The sequence below is a fragment of the Podarcis muralis genome, chromosome 3 (genome assembly GCF_964188315.1).
Source record: "Podarcis muralis chromosome 3, rPodMur119.hap1.1, whole genome shotgun sequence".
Lineage (NCBI taxonomy): Eukaryota > Metazoa > Chordata > Lepidosauria > Squamata > Lacertidae > Podarcis > Podarcis muralis.
Window position 1 is genome coordinate 60001009 of NC_135657.1, and position 18617 is coordinate 60019625.

The 18617-nt window shown below is 42.2% G+C and overlaps 1 long non-coding RNA gene across 1 annotated transcript in view; it reads right to left on the reverse strand.

The window, feature by feature from the left end:
* LOC114594199 (uncharacterized) overlaps nucleotides 1–17348 on the reverse strand; it is a 43659-nt gene extending 26311 nt beyond the window's left edge. The window contains exons 1-2 of the long non-coding RNA XR_013392231.1: nucleotides 17111–17348; nucleotides 2226–2816 (exon numbers count right to left, since the gene is read on the reverse strand). This is a non-coding gene — a long non-coding RNA (uncharacterized LOC114594199). The remainder of the gene's footprint in view (nucleotides 1–2225; nucleotides 2817–17110) is intronic.
* Nucleotides 17349–18617: the final 1269 nt, after the last annotated feature.

Below are 18617 nucleotides of genomic sequence, written 5' to 3' on the forward strand. Positions count from 1 at the left end.
ATTATTCAGCTTCTGCCTTAATTTAGGAGGTTGGCTTCATATTTCTCCTGCAAATTTATCAAATAATTACTACTGCCTCCAGTGAGGGGTTTAACGGTTTCTCCATCGTCCCTTTCATGCACCAACATGTACATGTTGAAGGAGGTGAATTATTATCTCCACAGTATTTATCGGCACTTGCCAACCTAAGATGCAACTCTGTGCCTTTCTTGTGTAAACTACTTCTGTTTTGGCATCTCTGAGCAACTGGCAACCAGCATCACTCAGATTCATTGCATCTTAATCCAACTGAAGCTCTGCTCTGTTTGTATCATCTCCTTTGATCTCCTAAGTCAAGAATGAGCAAAGGTCAAAACCTTCCCATTCTAGGGCCAGCCTTTGTTCATCTACAACATGCATTCTTATGCAAGTTGGACACATCTCAGCCTTTATGGAAATCATTCATATAAAGATGGGATATTTCCCCCCTCTTGACTTTACTGACAATTGGATCCAAGTCCTGATCACTTTCCAGTATATTCAATTGAGTGTGAAAGGGTGAAAGGAAATGGTGCTTCAATAAATTCCTCAGAAAGCAGTCACTTTGGGAGCAAGCTCACAGAGGTTGAAGTGTCTCAAAAATAGGAACATTTTCCAAACCATTGTAGTGCTGACTCCACTGGGGAAACCCAGCCAGATGGACAAGGTATAAATAATAACATCATCATCATCATCTCCCGTTACAGCTCTTAACATTTTTCTTAGTTCGTTCCCCCCCTCTAGAGGAACTTGTTGGAAACAAGGTGAGCTAAAGGAAGTTCACCAGTCACTACTGATAATGGCATGCTACATGACCACAGCAAGCATGCAAACTAAAGCAAATGACACAGTAAGATTCAGGTAGGTAGCCGTGTTGGTCTGACACAGTCGAAATATATATAAAAATAAATAAAATGTCCGGTAACACCTTAGAGACAAACTAAGTTTGTTCTTGGTATAAGCTTTCATGTGCATGTTGCATTAGCCTGCTGCTTACACACCCTGCATTTAAAAGACATTTGAAGCACATTATTTCCCCCCCCCCCAAAAAAAAAAAAACCTTGGGAACTGTAGTTATTTTAAGGTTTCTGAAAATTGTAGCTCTTTGAAAGGTAAACTACAATTCCCGGGATTATTGGGGGGGCGGGGAATAATGCACTTTGAATGTGCTTTACCTGTGTGGTACATCTGCAGCATTGCAGTCAATGCAAACCATACCCCGACAGCTATTCTGCCTACTAGAGGTAATGTTTAAAAATCTCTTCTTTCCATTGTGCTAATGAGCTTACTATCCATTCACCATGAATTTTTAGTGAGGTTTCTTCATTAAAGAATCAGCAACATTACAAAACATCAGTGCAGAGCTATTTGTTTGCAGCGCTGCTGTCATCAACCACCGAGAAGGCTTTTTGTTTGTTTGTTGCATTTTGTTTTCTTTTGCAGTATAGGGAGGAAATTAGCCACATCCCTGAACTGCGCTAAACCTTGTCAATAAACAACATTACAAGACACAAAATCATTACATCTGCTAGCCTCATTGCACATGCAATGAGAAAGGCCTGTGCTATAATCTAGCTTAGATACCGAGGAGTGGGGAGGGAGGCATACGTTTCTGAAGAGGGAAAGGAGGGAGACAAGACATTTGTGATGCTTATCAAGAAGCACAGCCTCACTCTTATATAAGAGAAATCTGATGCAATTTCCTAAAATCCTTATTATATATCAAGGACAAAGAGAAGTTAACTGGTGCCCAAGCTGGATCAAAATTGTGCTGGCGCCTTCTTGCCTGCTCAAGTGTCTTAAACCGACCATGCATCATAAGTAAATTGTCCACTTTAATCAAATTCCACCTGAATCTATGGTAGGGAGACTTGCAGGAGATGTGCAATATGTTGAAAAATGGAAATATCTGAAGTTCTAATCAGATCACTTTAAATGGAAAAGTAGTGATCACTAAAACCAAATGAAATTAGGCTGCAGTAAATAGGAGGTAGATTATTAGATAAAGTCAGGGTGATCACAGGGAAAAAATATATTAGTACACTGAAAATACCATTTGTTCAGAAGAAAATTCCTTCCTTTATTTGTAACCTTGCTGGATTTGGAATTTTATTTTGAAAGAGACCTATTTATCTCTTCAGTTTTTCTCTGAAATATAGATGGAGAATTAATATGATATATCAGGTGTATTCTATGATTTCACTGACCTTATTAACCTTACATTTTTATACATCTGTAACAATGGTATCCAAGCTGTAGGGCATTGGCATTTCTTCTTGCAATGAAAGGTGGTATCTAAATTATTTTTATAACCATTTTTGTTGTTTAGTCGTTTAGTCGTGTCCGACTCTTTGTGACCCCATGGACCAGAGCACACCAGGCACGCCTGTATTCCACTGCCTCCCACAGTTTGATCAAACTCATGCTGGTAGCTTCGAGAACACTGTCCAACCATCTTGTCCTCTGTCGTCCCCTTCTCCTTGTGCCCTCAATCTTTCCCAACATCAGGATCTTTTCCAGGGAGTCTTCTCTTCTCATGAGGTGGTCAGTATTGGAGCCTCAGCTTCACGATCTGTCCTTCCAGTGAGCACTCAGGGCTGATTTCCTTCAGAATGGATAGGTTTGATCTTCTTGCAGTTCATGGGACTCTCAAGAGTCTCCTCCAGCACCATAATTCAATAGTTGGTCTAAGGTTGGTGTGTTTTCTACATTTTGGCTTCTTACATTCTCATTGATAAAAATCTTCTCTTACAACACCTGAAGCACAATGTGAGCCTGGAAGATTCAAGGGTCAAAGCCTGAGGCAGAAGCAAAAATAAGTCTGAATATTCTACTAATATTCTACTAGCAGACAAGATCGGGAACATAAATGGTACATCTATCACACATCCTATCCATATGGGCTCAATACCAATTCAATACCATTGTTGGTAGGCCAAATAAGTTGAAGATAGAGACAAAGTTTTAACCCCAGGTACTTCATTATTAGGGTCTCAGCTATTGACCATTGTGGTATTCAACATACATGGAGATCCAGAGATGTTCTCTTTTTAAAATTTATTTGTTAGCAAGTGTCTGATTGGCCTCAAATTAGCTGAACTGTAGAAGTTCACATTATCACATGAGGGGCCAGGAGGCATGACATGGCCTTTGCAACAGAACTAAATGCACATTCCTGAAACCCCAGTCAATCCATGTTCTCTCTTAGCATGACTGCACCTTAGGAGAGCTAAGGTGTTCTCAGTGAAGTCAGTTACTTCTTCCATACTTGCTTAACTCTAAGGTTCAAACAACAACAACAACAACATATTATGTGTGCCTGGAAAATGGGGGAGAGGGAATCTGTGGCACTCCAAATGTTACTGAACTGCTGCTACCACTACGTTACTCCCTGACTGCTGGCTATGTTGGCTGGGGCTGATGGGAGATAGAATTCAGCAGTATCAGGAAGGCTTTCCATTCTAGCTGTAGAAGAATTCCATCATGATACTGAAGGAACTGCAATGCAAATGGATCCTGACTAAATCCAAACGCACAGATTTTCTGCAGAAATCAACTGTTTGGGGTTGGGAAACTGGAATTAAAAATTGAATTCCTCATCTAGGACAGCTGTTTACAGTCCTGTCAGACAGTATTAGTATTAGTATTAGTATTATGCAAGAAGGAACACTAGGTCCCTGTTGGCAGTTTATACCAGGAGAGATAAGTATACTACCCAAATTCAGAGATAGGATATGCTTAACTGGTACTTTTAACCCCCTACATTCGAATTAACTGGATAGGTCCTTTGGATTACAGTTGCCAAGTAACTTTTTAGAATGGCACGAAAAAGTTCTAAAATGTTTGAACGCTTGGTGTTTTAAACCCCCTAAGGTTGAAACATTGATTTTTACCAGATGTTACTTAAAATATTGTTGAAAAGCATTTGCAGTGAGCCAAGCATGGATCAATTGAAGAGAACATCACCGACCTGTGAGTTTGCTAGCAGCTCAGATTTGATACGAAGGAGATCAATAGAACTGCTTAAATCAATATAGCCTTTCTGAATGGGGCTGTTGACTCAGCAAAATTTAAATAAAGTTTCCACTTTTTTGCTTTAAAAAAAGAGCCCTAATTGATTAACACACTGCATAATTTTTTTCTAGATAAACACAGTCAATTCCCAACTAAAACACATGCTCAAAAAACCAAGTGATTAAATGCAGGCATAGGATATACATGACATTTGTTGCAACAGGTGGAAATAAAGCTAAGATGTGCCATGTGGGGCAATCCTAATCTAAAAACAGATTATGAATGTTTCCATGTCCTCTAATGAAACACTATATGAGTACCCAGAAAACAATACCTTTCTTAAAAGAAAAAGGGAAAGAAACCCTTTCTGGTAAAATGCACTACAGTTGCAAGAACACCAAGAACTACCCTCCTGTAGTACGCTTGCCACTTGACCTAGGAAGAGCCTTCTGGATCAGACCAGTGACCAATCTAGCCCAGCATCCCGTTCTCATTGTGGCCAGTCATCTGGCTTATGGGAAGCCCACAAACAGGACCCAAGTGTTCTCCCCACCTAGGCTTCCGGTAACTGGTATTCAGAAGCATGCTTAGAAGGGTTGGTAGAAGGTACAGGGAGTTTTCCCAAATTGCAGTGACCCCCCACTGTTGCTCCTACTTCCCAGTCAATGCACTAAGTAAGTGGAAGAGGGGAGTGTTTGTGAGGCTGGTATGAATGACTTTGGTGGACCATGGGAGGGTGGGTGAAGCAGAATTGCCTTACCCAATCTGATTGGCTTCAGAGTCCCACTCGCCCACCCCAGTTTCGATGAAGGCAAGCAGGGGAAATGTCAATCTAATCCAAGGAGGGCCTGGGCAGACTTGGTCCTTCCACCAATGCGGTTTTTCATTTGCCCCACCGTTTCCCCCAGGGAAACCCGTTCTTTACCTCTGAATCAGAGCAAATGCCAGTCTACAGAAAACCTCAGTGATGTTTGCTCTGATTCAGCGGTAAAGAGCAAGGTGGCAGAACAAGTGGCAGTGTGGATGAGCTCTTAGTCAATGGAGCAGCGATGGTCAATGACATATCCCTGGTCCAGAAAAGAAATAGCCCATGAGCTCATAGGTTTCATTTCAGAATAGGAACTGGTGCTGAGGTTTGATCCAAGGAGAAAGAATCCCAAACTAAAGGTGAGATGTATCTTTATTCTAGTTATGTGCTTTAGTTACCTCACTGGACTTTTTAATGACATGGTACAAGCGGAAGTGGGAGGGAAGACAGAGGAGTTTCAGCCAAATGTCTCAAGTTGGTTGTGCAATCCCTAATGGCTATTTGAAAAAGGATCTGCATTACTGAGAGAGGAGAGAAGAAGGGCCTATCGAGTTCTTTAACAGTGCTGGATACATTTCCCACCCACATCTACACCCACTATTTATTGTTTATTTAACCCCACAGGAGCAATACAGGGCAGATCTATATTACTGTACTCTGAAGTGCATTTGAAATTCTTGAAGTTTAAGAGCAAGGCAGGATTTTATTTTATTTTTCTGCAAGATTTTAGTTGCTGAACTGGGAAAAGGCAGCAGCAATGTGTAAGTGTGTGTGTTTTAAAAGCAGGTTTTGGACATCTCTGTTGGATACTGATCAGAGCTCTTTGTGGGATTTTGGTCAGGCTGCTTCTCCCTGCCACCCCCACCCCCCACTGGCCCACTTCAGAAATCTCTCAATAGATGCATGTATGCATGTCTCCTTATAAATAGTTTCCATTTAACTTTGTGTCAGTGAAGCTTTTAGTGGCTTACCAGTCTGTTCCTGAATTGACTTATGTAACATGAAGCAAAAGATGACATGGGGAAATGTGATTTGAAATGCTTATATAACAATTAGTGTGGGGGAAAGCCAATCATAAGGAAAATGCCTAGCCATTAAAAAGTTTGGCAAGGTTACTAAAGCACATAACAAGGTCCAAAAATGTTTTGCATTGAGAATCAGGTGTTCTATTGTTAAAGAAAATGCTTTTGCACTGACTTTGTGTTGCAACATGTTGCAATTTCCCCTAGCTTCTCAACAAACCTCCTCTGAAGGGTAGAAGAGTCGCTGTCTAATTAATCATTTCTGCCCCCTGCACTTCCTATAAAGATTTGCAGAAAGCCATGTCCAGAAATCCATGTGCCTGCATTCTCACATGTAAATTGTACTCCTCAGAGTGCCAAATATGTTATGCTTATCCTCTTCTGGAACAACTCCAGTGTTGTGTGACTTCCCCAACCAGTAATAGCTAACTAATTATTACACCTTGAACTTTTCAAATGCAAAACTTTTTTCTTTTCTTTTTTGCAATTAACCTTTAGTGGAAATAAATGGATGTGCACTCACATAATGGTTACATTTGATGGATCTCGCTCCTGTGGAATGTTTTGCAGAATAGCTGCAGCTGAAGCAGTCATTTTGCTTATTATTATTATTATCATCATCGTCATCATCAATATTATCAATATGATTATTATTATAATTATTACTTTACACTTTGTTCTCTAGGCAATGGAAATAGTCTTTGTGTGGCTTGGTTTTCTTCAGAAGTTGGGGGACTGGTGGAGAAACAGAAGAACATAAGAAGGGCCTTATCCAGCAGGCTCTCACAGCGACCACGCGGGTGCCCTGGGGAAACTTATAAGCAGAACCTTAGCACGACTACAGTCTCCTATGCATTGTTCACCTAAGACAAATTGCCAGAACATGAAGAATGCCCCAGCAGCACTGGCTGTACAACATTCACCAGGATTTAGGGGTACACTAAATATCAACAGCTTTACTGACTCTCACAAACACTCTGCTGAAATAATAATTTAATTTAATTTAAAATTTAATTTAATTTAATTTATTCATTCACTCCTACCCTTCCGATCTGGTAAAACACGATAAAACTTCAAACATTAAAAACTTCCCTAAATAGGGCTGCCTTCAGATGTCTTCTAAAAGTCAGATAGTTGTTTATCTCCTTGACATCTCATAGGAGCGCGTTCCACAGGGCGGGCGCCACTACTGAGAAGATCCTCTGCCTGATTTCCTGTAACCTCACTTCCCACAGTGAGGGAACCGCCAGAAGGCCCTCAGAGCTGGACCTCAGTGTCTGGGCTGAATGATGGGGGTGGAGATGCTCATTCAGGTATACTGGGCCAAGGTCGTTTAGGGCTTTAAAGGTCAGCACCAACATTTGAATCTGAAACACTTTGAAAGCTATCACTTGTGTCCCTGGTTAACTCAGGTTGATCCTGTGAAGGAGCAGAACAATTAAGATAGAGATAGGGTGAGAGTACTGAGGTAGTAGAAGAAGAGTGAGGAAAACATGACCCTCTAGATCAGGGTGGTCCACCTTGCAAGAGTACTTCAACACAAAACCCGTGAGCCACACAGTGAATTAATTTTCCATATCGTAAATTAAAGTGTTTGCAACATAGTAAATATTATTTAATATATACAATTAATATATGTAATTGAATATATATAATTAAATTCTCTCTCTCTCTCTCTCAATATATATATAATTTAATATAATTAAATACACTACACACACACACACAATTAATTTGTTTAATATACTTATTACACAATACACAAACAGATTAACAATGGAAACATTGAGTTTCTGTCTGGATAAAAAGGTGGGGTATGAATAAATGCAACAACAACAACAACAACAACAACAACAACAACAACATGATTTTAGAAGGCTTTCAGTCAAAAGGATAGAAGCCTCTTATGCAGACAGCCCATGAGGGAGGAGTGTCAGTCAAGGAACTCGGAGACAAGGAGTTCAATTCCTTTCTCAGTCATGAAGCTCACTGGGGGACTTTGTGCCAGACACTCTTTCTCAGCCTAACCTACCTCACAGGCTTACTTACTTCTGAGTAGACATGGTTAGAATTGTAGCCATTAGCCACTTTGTAAACTTTAGGTGCCACAATACTTTGTTGTTTTTGCTGTAAAAGACTACGAGGGCTACATCTCTGGAAATTAATTACTTTGAAAGGGAACACACAGAGAAGGGAACTATCTGTAGATATCTGTTGATGGCTGATACACATGTGAGATTACGGGCTATGATATATGTACCAGAACCTTATATTTCTGCATCAGTGGACAAAGAAATGGAAGACATAGTTCTGCAAAATACAGTGGTACCTCTGGTTACATACGCTTCAGGTTACGTATGCTTCAGGTTACAGACTCCACTAACCCAGAAATATTACCTCGGGTTAAGAACTTTGCTTCAGGATGAGAACAGAAATTGTGTAGCAGTGGCGCAGCGGCGGCAGCAGGCCCTATTAGATAAAATGGTGCTTCAGGTTAAGAACAGTTTCAGGTTAAGAACAGACCTCCAGAACGAATTAAGTACTTAACCTGAGGTACCACTGTACACCATTTGTAGTGGAATGGAAAATCCCAGATGAAAGTGTGAATGACTGGCAGAATGGATTGAGGCAGGTCCACGCATCTCTAATTCCATGCACCACTATTTGGCTCGCACCCACCATTTCCACAGTGACAAATGCACCCATACCTGCTTGCCACCATACATAAAAGCTTGTTGCTATGTCACATGTCGGAACAATCCGCACAAGTGGAAATTCCAGGTGCTCAATCATGGAAAACACTAAATCCCCAGAGGGAATTTTCATTTTTTTATTCCACTTTCCTAACCCCAAACAGTAGGTTTCTAAGGAAAATTCACCTCCCCTTTAGAAGTTTAGCTAGTTCCATTTGCTCTTCCGTTCCTTCAGTAAACTCAGTGATTTGCATCAATCAAAGGCTCAGATGTTCTTGTGCATACACATTCCACTCAAAGCAGTGGCGTAGCGTGGGTTGTCAGCACCCGGGGCAAGGCAAGTAATTTGCGCCCCCTAACCCGTGGATTTTGTGCCCCCTAACCCGTGGAGCGCGCCCCCCCAGATGTTGTGCCCGGTGCGGCTGGCCCCCCCTGCACCCCCCACGCTACGCCACTGACTCAAAGTTACATTGCATCTGGGCTTTCCAATCCTACAGCCACTTAAACAGATACTTACTTTTGCACGGGTGTGTTATCCTTCTAGGCCAAAGCTGGATCAAATACATATGTTTTTTAAGTAATTCACATTCAAAATTCAACATAGTTTTGTTTTTTTAAAAACTTATTTAACTTACATCCTACCCTTCCCCTGAAAGAGCCTAAAACAGTTAAAAATATTATCACAACCAGTGATTTCAAGGGTATACATTTCAACCATCAAATGCCTAGCTAAACAAGTCAGTAATGAGGAAGACAGACACATCTCACCAGGAAGTACAATCCACAAGCAAGGGGCCACCAGTGGAAAGTACCTGTTATGGGTCAACACCAACCAGGCCTCACCTGCCAGTTGTAGGGTGTAAGGTGGTTGATATTGGGGAAGGAGCCCTTTTAAGTAATAGAGTACCAAGCCATTTAGGGCTTTATAATATGGTATGAACACCTTGGGGACACGGGTGGCGCTGTGGGTTAAACCACAGAGCCTAGGACTTGCCGATCAGAAGGTCGGCGGTTCGAATCTCCATGACGGGGTGAGCTCCCATTGCTCGGTCCCTGCTCCTGCCCACCTAGCAGTTTGAAAGCACGTCAAGTGCAAGTAGATAAATAGGTACCACTCCGGTGGGAAGGTAAACGGCATTTCCGTGTGGTGCTCTGGTTCGCCAGAAGCAGCTTAGTCATGCTGGCCACATGACCCGGAAGCTGTACGCCGGCTCCCTTGGCCAATAAAGCGAGATGAGCACCGCAACCCCAGAGTCGGCCACGACTGGACCTAATGGTCAGGGGTCCCTTTACCTTTATGAACACCTTGAATTGGGACTGATAATTCATTGACAGCTAGTGCAACATCAGACTGCCCTAGCCTAGGAGATGCATTCTGCACTAGAAGTAAGCTTTGGACCATCTTCATGGGAAGCCCCACATACAGCACATTACAGCCATCCAAATGAAAGGACACCAGAGCATGAACACAGAAAGGGCTGAACTCCTCAATGCCTTCTTTGCCTCAGTCTTCTCCGATAAAGAAAACAATGCCCGACCTGAAGAATTTGGAGCAAATGATTCAGCAGAGGAAACACAGCCCAGAATAACTAAGGAGATAGTACAAGAATACTTGGCTAGTCTAGATGTATTCAAGTCTCCAGGGCCAGATGAACTGCATCCAAGAGTATTAAAAGAACTGGCAGATGTGATCTCAGAACCACTGGCAGTCCTCTTTGAGAATTCCTGGAGAACAGACGAAGTCCCGGCAGACTGGAGGAGGGCAAATGTTGTCCCTGTTTTCAAAAAGGGGGAAAGAGAGGACCCAAATAATTATCGCCCAGTCAGTCTGACATCAATACCAGGGAAGATTCTGGAGCAGATCATTAAGCAGTCTGTGAGCACCTAGAAAGGAATGCTGTGGTCACCAATAGTCAGCATGGATTTCTGAAAAATAAGTCATGTCAGACTAACCTGATCTCATTTTTTGACAGAATTACAAGCCTGGTAGATAAAGGGAACGCAGTGGATGTAGTCTACCTTGATTTCAGCAAGGCATTTGACAAGGTGCCCCATGATATTCTTGTAAAGAAGCTGGTAAAATGTGGTCTTGACTATGATACCACTCAGTGGATTTGTAACTGGCTGACTGACCGAACCCAAAGGGTGCTCATCAATGGTTCCTCTTCATCCTGGAGAAGAGTGACTAGTGGGGTGCCACAGGGTTCTGTCTTGGGCCCGGTCTTATTCAACATCTTTATCAACGACTTGGATGATGGACTCAAGGGCATCCTGATCAAATTTGCAGATGACACCAAACTGGGAGGGGTGGCTAACACCCCAGAGGACAGGATCACACTTCAAAACGACCTTGACAGATTAGAGAACTGGGCCAAAACAAACAAGATGAACTTTAACAGGGAGAAATGTAAAGTATTGCACTTGGGCAAAAAAATGAGAGGCACAAATACAAGATGGGTGACACCTGGCTTGAGAGCAGTACATGTGAAAAGGATCTAGGAGTCTTGGTTGACCACAAACTTGACATGAGCCAACAGTGTGACGCAGCAGCTAAAAAAGCCAATGCAATTCTGGGCCTCATCAATAGGAGTATAGCATCTAGATCAAGGGAAGTAATAGTGCCACTGTATTCTGCTCTGGTCAGACCTCACCTGGAGTACTGTGTCCAGTTCTGGGCACCACAGTTTAAGAAGGACACTGACAAACTGGAACGTGTCCAGAGGAGGGCAACCAAATTGGTCAAAGGCCTGGAAACGATGCCTTATGAGGAACGGCTAAGGGAGCTGGGCATGTTTAGCCTGGAGAAGAGGAGGTTAAGGGGTGATATGATAGCCATGTTCAAATATATAAAAGGATGTCACATAGAGGAGGGAGAAAGGTTGTTTTCTGCTGCTCCAGAGAAGCGGACACGGAGCAATGGATCCAAACTACAAGAAAGAAGATTCCACCTAAACATTAGGAAGAACTTCCTGACAGTAAGAGCTGTTCGACAGTGGAATTTGCTGCCAAGGAGTGTGGTGGAGTCTCCTTCTTTGGAGGTCTTTAAGCAGAGGCTTGACAACCATATGTCAGGAGTGCTCTGATGGTGTTTCCTGCTTGGCAGGGGGTTGGACTCGATGGCCCTTGTGGTCTCTTCCAACTCTATGATTCTATGATTCTATGAACTAAGGCCAGGCTACCCCGATCCAGGAATGACCATAAGTTGCAAATGAGCATGGGCACTCCTAACCACAGAACCCACTAAGGACAAGTTGGAACAAAGGAGTACTTGCAGACTACTAACCTATTCATTTAGGCCAAAAGGCCTCTGTTATGGCTGTAAGTGCTGCTCCTGCAGAGAAGAGTTCTGCCATGAAGTATGGCATCTACATCCTGAGAGCAGTTCAGATTATGCCCACATAAAAGCCACCCACACCTCCCATTCTGGCTACAATAAGCCAGCAGGGCATAGGAAGTGGCAATAGCTCCACCATGGATTCTGTTATCCATCACCATCATAGCTTGGACAAGCTATATGTGGTTCACACCAATTTTTTAAGAGCATCCATAATATCATATTTTAAATATAAAAATATTTGCCCAAATCCACAATCTATTTCTAAGCAAAGCATTCCAACAACTGGCTTAGTGAAAGTTGAACCAATTGTAGTTTGCATTTATGGTTTATTATAGTCTTATGAGGACTTAAATGTTATCACCCCTTCTTAGCTAGAGGCATTATATGCACACCCCCATGTGGCTTCTTTTTACAAACTCAAGCTGGGACTGTGTGCATGGCACTTTTCCAGAAAGGTTAACATCCTTTTGATCAGTCATTCAGCTGATGGGCTAGATAAGAAGAGCCAATGTAACTATCTTATAAAAGAAAATTAAATGAATTATTAGGGATCGTGCTTATGAAATATCTGGCACTGTACCAAAGAACGTTAGTAATCTAAAAGGTGCCTGCCATTTGAAAAATTTAAAAAGCAAGAGTCCTGTATGCCCATAAACACTACTCCTTGCATTCAATTAAAACCTAGAATTTGTGGACAGGTTTCATACTTTATATACTCCTACCATAGAGATGATGGGACGCGGGTGGCGCTGTGGGTTAAAGCCTCAGCGCCTAGGACTTGCCGATCGAAAGGTCGGCAGTTCGAATCCCCGTGGCGGGGTGCGCTCCCGTCGCTCGGTCCCAGCGCCTGCCAACCTAGCAGTTCGAAAGCACCCCCGGGTGCAAGTAGATAAATAGGGACCGCTTACTAGCGGGAAGGTAAACGGCGTTTCCGTGTGCTGCGCTGGCTCGCCAGATGCAGCTTGTCACACTGGCCACATGACCCGGAAGTGTCTGCGGACAGCGCTGGCTCCCGGCCTATAGAGTGAGATGAGCGCACAACCCTAGAGTCTGTCAAGACTGGCCCGTACGGGCAGGGGTACCTTTACCTTTACCATAGAGATGCAAGTGGCTCTTGATTTTTTTGATCACACTGCTTGATATTTCTGTGTTAATATTTTGCTTAACATTGCAATGGATATTTATTGCACTTTGCTATTACACATTTTTGGTTGTTATTTTATTAGTGTAATGTTATCGCAAGCAGTATATAACTTATACAAACAAACCAACAAGCTAAAGTCCTGTTACTCACCTATCCTTTCCAAACCTCTTGGCTTAGGAGGGACAGAAGCAAGACTAGCCTTCACAATGATGCAACACAGACACACACACACACACACACACACACACACACACACTTTTAAGTCATGAGGGACTCTGAACCCTCAACCCTCTTCAGTTAGCTTGAATTGCTCCCATGTATCAGTACATCCCACCTCAGGTAGGATTCCAAAGGAATCAATACTGTTCAAGTAGCCTAACAGTACTATTTGAGGGGAACTGCCTACTATCGCAAACACTGAAAGCCAAAAAGGTACCTGCCAAATGTTGCTGGACTCCATTTTCCATCATCCCTAACTATTGGTGAAGCTGGTGAAGCTCATGGGAGTTGTAGTCCAACAACATCTGGAGGGCACCAGGTTGACGTTCATGCATGTCATTCTCCTCAGTGTCCTAGCTATACATATCATAGATATGTGAAAAAAATCTCTCCCTCCACAAACACATACGCAACATCACTCATGAGGTCTATTTCTATAACCCATTTGGATATATTATACACTGTGAGTTAACCAAGAATTTAATTGCAAGCCAAAAGTTCATGGGCATTTTGTCAACTTTACATTCTGTCAAATATATTGCACATACAGAGGGGAAGGGGTGGAGAAGGGGAACGCAAGCTGTGTATTTCTGTGGCAAGGGGGGGAGGGGAAGTGAATATAAATAAGAAGAACTTTTAAAATGTCAGTCAAGATTGGCCTGAATTCCAGAGATACGGAGCACCTGCAGATTCCACCAGCTTTGGCGGGTGTTTACATTTTTTGCAAGTCAGGCCACTTGGGCATAATATTAGCAGGTTATTTTCTCTCGCTTGGCAGCCGTGGCAGCTTCATCCTCTCTTATTATTCAAACCTCGGGAATTGTTTGCTTCCTTTGGTAATGAGACACTGTCCCCAATTCATAAGTGCATGATATATTCTTATTTCAGGAATGTGACAGAACATGAGAGATGCTGTCACTCTGTGCAATCTTCCCCAACCTTCCTGACCTACTGCAAAGAGGCAAAACAAAGGAAAGAAATGGATTGTTTTATGATTTGTTAGCAAGGGTGAAAAGAGCTAGTACCGCAATCTGCAGATTTTATTTTATTTTAACCATAGATACTCACTGACAAGTGAGTATATTTGCAATATACTAAGGCTGCAGCTATAAAAGCAATTATTCCAGAGTCAGATTGCTCCAGAATATGTGATCCGAGGTTTTCCCAGAGCAATTATTCCAGAGTCAGATGGCTTCAGAATATGCGATTTGAGGTTTGTTTGTTTTTTGTCAAAATGTGGCATTGGCTCACAGTTCAGTGACCTCTTTAAGTGGAATGCAAAAATCCTCCATGTTGAAATTCATGGATCTTGTGCAGGCCTAATGCTGTGAAAGTCACACCAAAAACAGACCAGGGAAACTGCGATGACTAATCCAATACCAGCTTAAATATTCAAGTCATGAATGACGTAAAGTTTGAATAGGGATGGGAAAATCTGTCTATTTCAGTTTCTCATTTTTCCAGTCTTTAAGTTCAGTTCTCCACATTTCCAAATTAGTTTGTGATTTTTTTTAAAGTCCTCATGAAACTCCATCTGAATTGTAGTGCAAATTTCTCCTCATATGCACATTTTAGTATAATTTTTGCCATGTATATAGATGGAGAAAGAGAGTGCATCATAATGCATCTTTGTATGTCATTTTTATCGATAGGCATTTATAAGTACCCCAATATATGCATTTTTGTACACATTGCAAGGCTGGAAAACTATATATTGCAAAATTCAGAAAAGTGTGAATTTTGAAGGATGAATGCATTTTGGTTTACACATTATTTCCAAAAGTGTGAATTATATAATTTTGCATTTAGATGCAAACTGAATCAAATCTCTCCCCCATCCCTAATTTTGAAATACACATTGCATGTATCTTTATGGCCTACCACATTGTTACATATCCAAAATGGTATGCACATTCCCCTACTTCCAAAGAATCCCAGGAACTGTAGTTTATTCCTCACAGAATGACAATCCCTAGCAGCCTTAACAAACTACAGGTCCCAGGAGTCTTGGGGGGTGGGGGCAAGTGGTCTTTTAAATGTTTGGTGAGTATGCAGCCCAGATTGATAGCAAAACCTTACGAAACAGTTGCTTAATCCTTTCCTTCCCAGCCATTTGCTTGCTCAAAATCACTCCCATTGCCCGTGTGTGTGTGTGTGCATGTGTGTACCCAACATAGGGAGATAAGCTATACATTTCTTCTTAACTGAAGAATGTTGTGATTGAGTATGGGAAATCCTAGTTCAAATCCCCAAACCTGTAGTGCTCCTCCAGGCTGGAGAGTGATATTCTGCTCTCCTGTGAAGCTCACTAGTAGCCTTGATCAAATCACTAGCTTTTCTTCCTGCCTGCTGTAAACATGAAGGGCAGGATGCATGTAAGACAAATGAATTCTTCGCACAGGATTCAGCAGAGTTGTGAAGCCTCTTCTGCTAAGAAGTACCCTTGTAGAAGCACTGTTGTAGAGCAGGAAGGGAGAACCTTCGAGCCTTCAGGTGTTATTGGACTCCAACTCCCATCAGCCCCAGCTACCATGGCCAATGGTCAGAGGTGAAGGGAGTTGTAGTCTAATGACAGCTGGAGGGCCCCAGGTACCCCACCCCTGCTCTAAGTGCTATTTACATGCATGGATCTGTAGAAAAAGTAATCATTGTGAGGAAGGGGCGATAAACAAAGCTACAAAAGAGTTAAATGACTTACCATGAACATTATGGCAAAGACAGTTTGAGGGACAGACTAGACTGATAGGGTTGTGTCTGTACTCTGTTCACCATGCCTCTTATTCCACAAGCAGAGAAAACAGATCCCTATCCACAATCTAAATTATGACAATTAGTAGAAACAGAAGTATAAATAAGAAACTGATAATATGTATGAAATGGTGGCATAAGATTTGATGGCAGATGCCTGAATGAAGTCTGATGAAAATTTTTGCATGTCGGCTGTTGAGAATTTCTTTCAAAGAGAATATACTATGTCGGGACTCTGCATAATCCTAGTTTTGCCCCACTCACAAGGATATTGGGCTTGGCAAGGACAGTTCTGTGGCGAATTTCTGCAAGGGGAAAACAGGGTGTCCTGAAATGACTGGATTTCTGCAAGAGGAAAATAGAAATGAGTTTATTCTGTCCAAGGGGGCTAGCAGGAACAGAGAGCCATTCCTATGACGGGACAAGCAATGATCTAAAAATAAGCCAGCTAGTCAATCTGCTATGTCTCCCAGTTCCCAGCTTTGTAAACATGTGCCCTATTACGCTGTTTATGTGGCCTTCCAGGTTTTCAACTAGGACAGCTGCAAATGGGAATGGCACCTTCTTCGGCACCCTGGGATATTTATTTATCTCACTCATCTTTGGGATTCAGTGTCATGGTTTTGTTATTTACACACGGCACCTTCTGAGATGGTAAATAAGATTTTGTTCCCCTCCTGTGTAAACAGTATACAGCCTGCAGATCTTCGCAGATAAACAGCTGCATAGACGCTAATGGATATGTTTTGCAGAGTTGTAGGGTCATAAATCTAGGGCTCCTTGGCCCAGCCCTCTCTCCCACCCCGCAAAATAAAGGTCAAAATGTGCCCTGTAGGCTTAAAGAACAGCTTGTAAACTTCATTGCAACATGGCAGATAGATCGCTAAATAGCGCACGAAAGAGCAAAGTAAATTATTTCTGGGAAATGTACTAATGGTCAGACTGGAAGCTCCTGTCCTTTGGAAGAGGGAAAAACGCAGAGGAGGATTCCACAGGGACAGAATTCCGTGTAGAGCATAAGGAATGATGTGGAGTGATGGAAAGTTTGTTGTCTTCTTTTTTTCATCGGGAGTTATTTTAAATGAGATTATAAATAGAAGCTCTTACCTTACAATAGCTTTGACAAATCCTCACTTCTCCAGGAGTTCAGCTGCACTGTGCACATTCTCACGCTCTTCCTTTAAATGACCGTACTTGGGTAGTGCAAGTGGGCATCAAATTTCAAAGATAAGGGACAATTATGGAACAATAGGGCTCTGCTCTGAAGAGGACAAGGCAGCTAAAGTATTCTGAAATGCAGGATGTCCACTGAAACAACAAAGCAAAACAGAATGCCTGGCTAGGCACTTCTCCAACATGATCTGAAACCTTTGGCTTGGCTCAGCTTTATATGGGTGAAAGGCCATTTTTTAAAGAGACAGCTTCTGTTTTGAAATTTACATGTTGTGTGCAAAGCCTTATTTGTTCCTAAACAGACATTTGAGAAACATGACAAGAAGGCTTCAGTGTAAGGCTCTGGAAAAGAGGTGGGAACCCGTGGCCCTCCAGTGTTGCTGAACTACAATTCCCATCAGCCCCAGCAAGCATGGCCAATGGCTGAGGATGATGGGAATTGTAGTTCAGCAACTTCTAAAGGCCCACAGGTTTCCCACACCTGTTCTAGAATAATATTTATCAAGTTTTGAGTGGTGGCATTGCCAGCACTCTTTTGTCCCCATCAGGCAACTTATGGTGTTGGGGGGAGGGAAAAAACTTACCAGCATTCCTGCAGTCTCCCTTCTTCTGATAGACACCATTTTTGTTTTCTCAGAATGCTTCCATATTTATCTGCATATAGACTAGGGCTAGGGAACATATGTCCAGATTTCAGTTATCTGGAATGATGCAAGCTGGAGTCCCACAACATCTGGAGGGTCCCAGATACCCAAATCCTGGTGTAGATTGATAGAAATTAGATTAATATCTGAACCAATCCTTAGATCAGCATTGCCCAACTTGATATCCTATGGATGCTCTAGACTATAGCTCCCATTACCCCCGATCATTATCAGTGCTGACCAGAGCAGATGGGCATTAAAGTTCAAAACAACTGCAGGGTTGGAGAAGGATGTCTTAAAGTAAGTGAGATGGTAACTGTATTATTTGGCTACATATTTCAGGCAGAACCTGTGCTAATTTTTAATAAAACATCAGTTTGATTCATTATATTGCAATAGGATTCTTTGGTTATATTACTCCAAGTGGCTTGGTTTCTTCTTCTTCTTCTTCTTCTTCTCCTCCTCCTCCTCCTCCTCCTCCTCACCCTTCTACTAGGCTTTTAAAATGGCAGGCTGTCCTGTACAAGAGAAGTATCTATTGAGCCTAAAAAACAATGTCCTCTGTTATCATTATGGCTGTTTGGAAAATCTCATGGTGAAGAATTACCCTGTGTAACCAGAACCCTGTCCCTCCCACACTGTCAGCTCAGCATTTGTTCCTATTTGAGGGAAAGAGGGAGGGAGGGTTCTTTGCTGACTGAATGCACCGAGAGAGATGATACTACTTAGCACTGAGGTGTTAAAAGTCGCTTTGTGGATGGGAGATGAATTGGACTGAATCATGGTCACAGCACAGC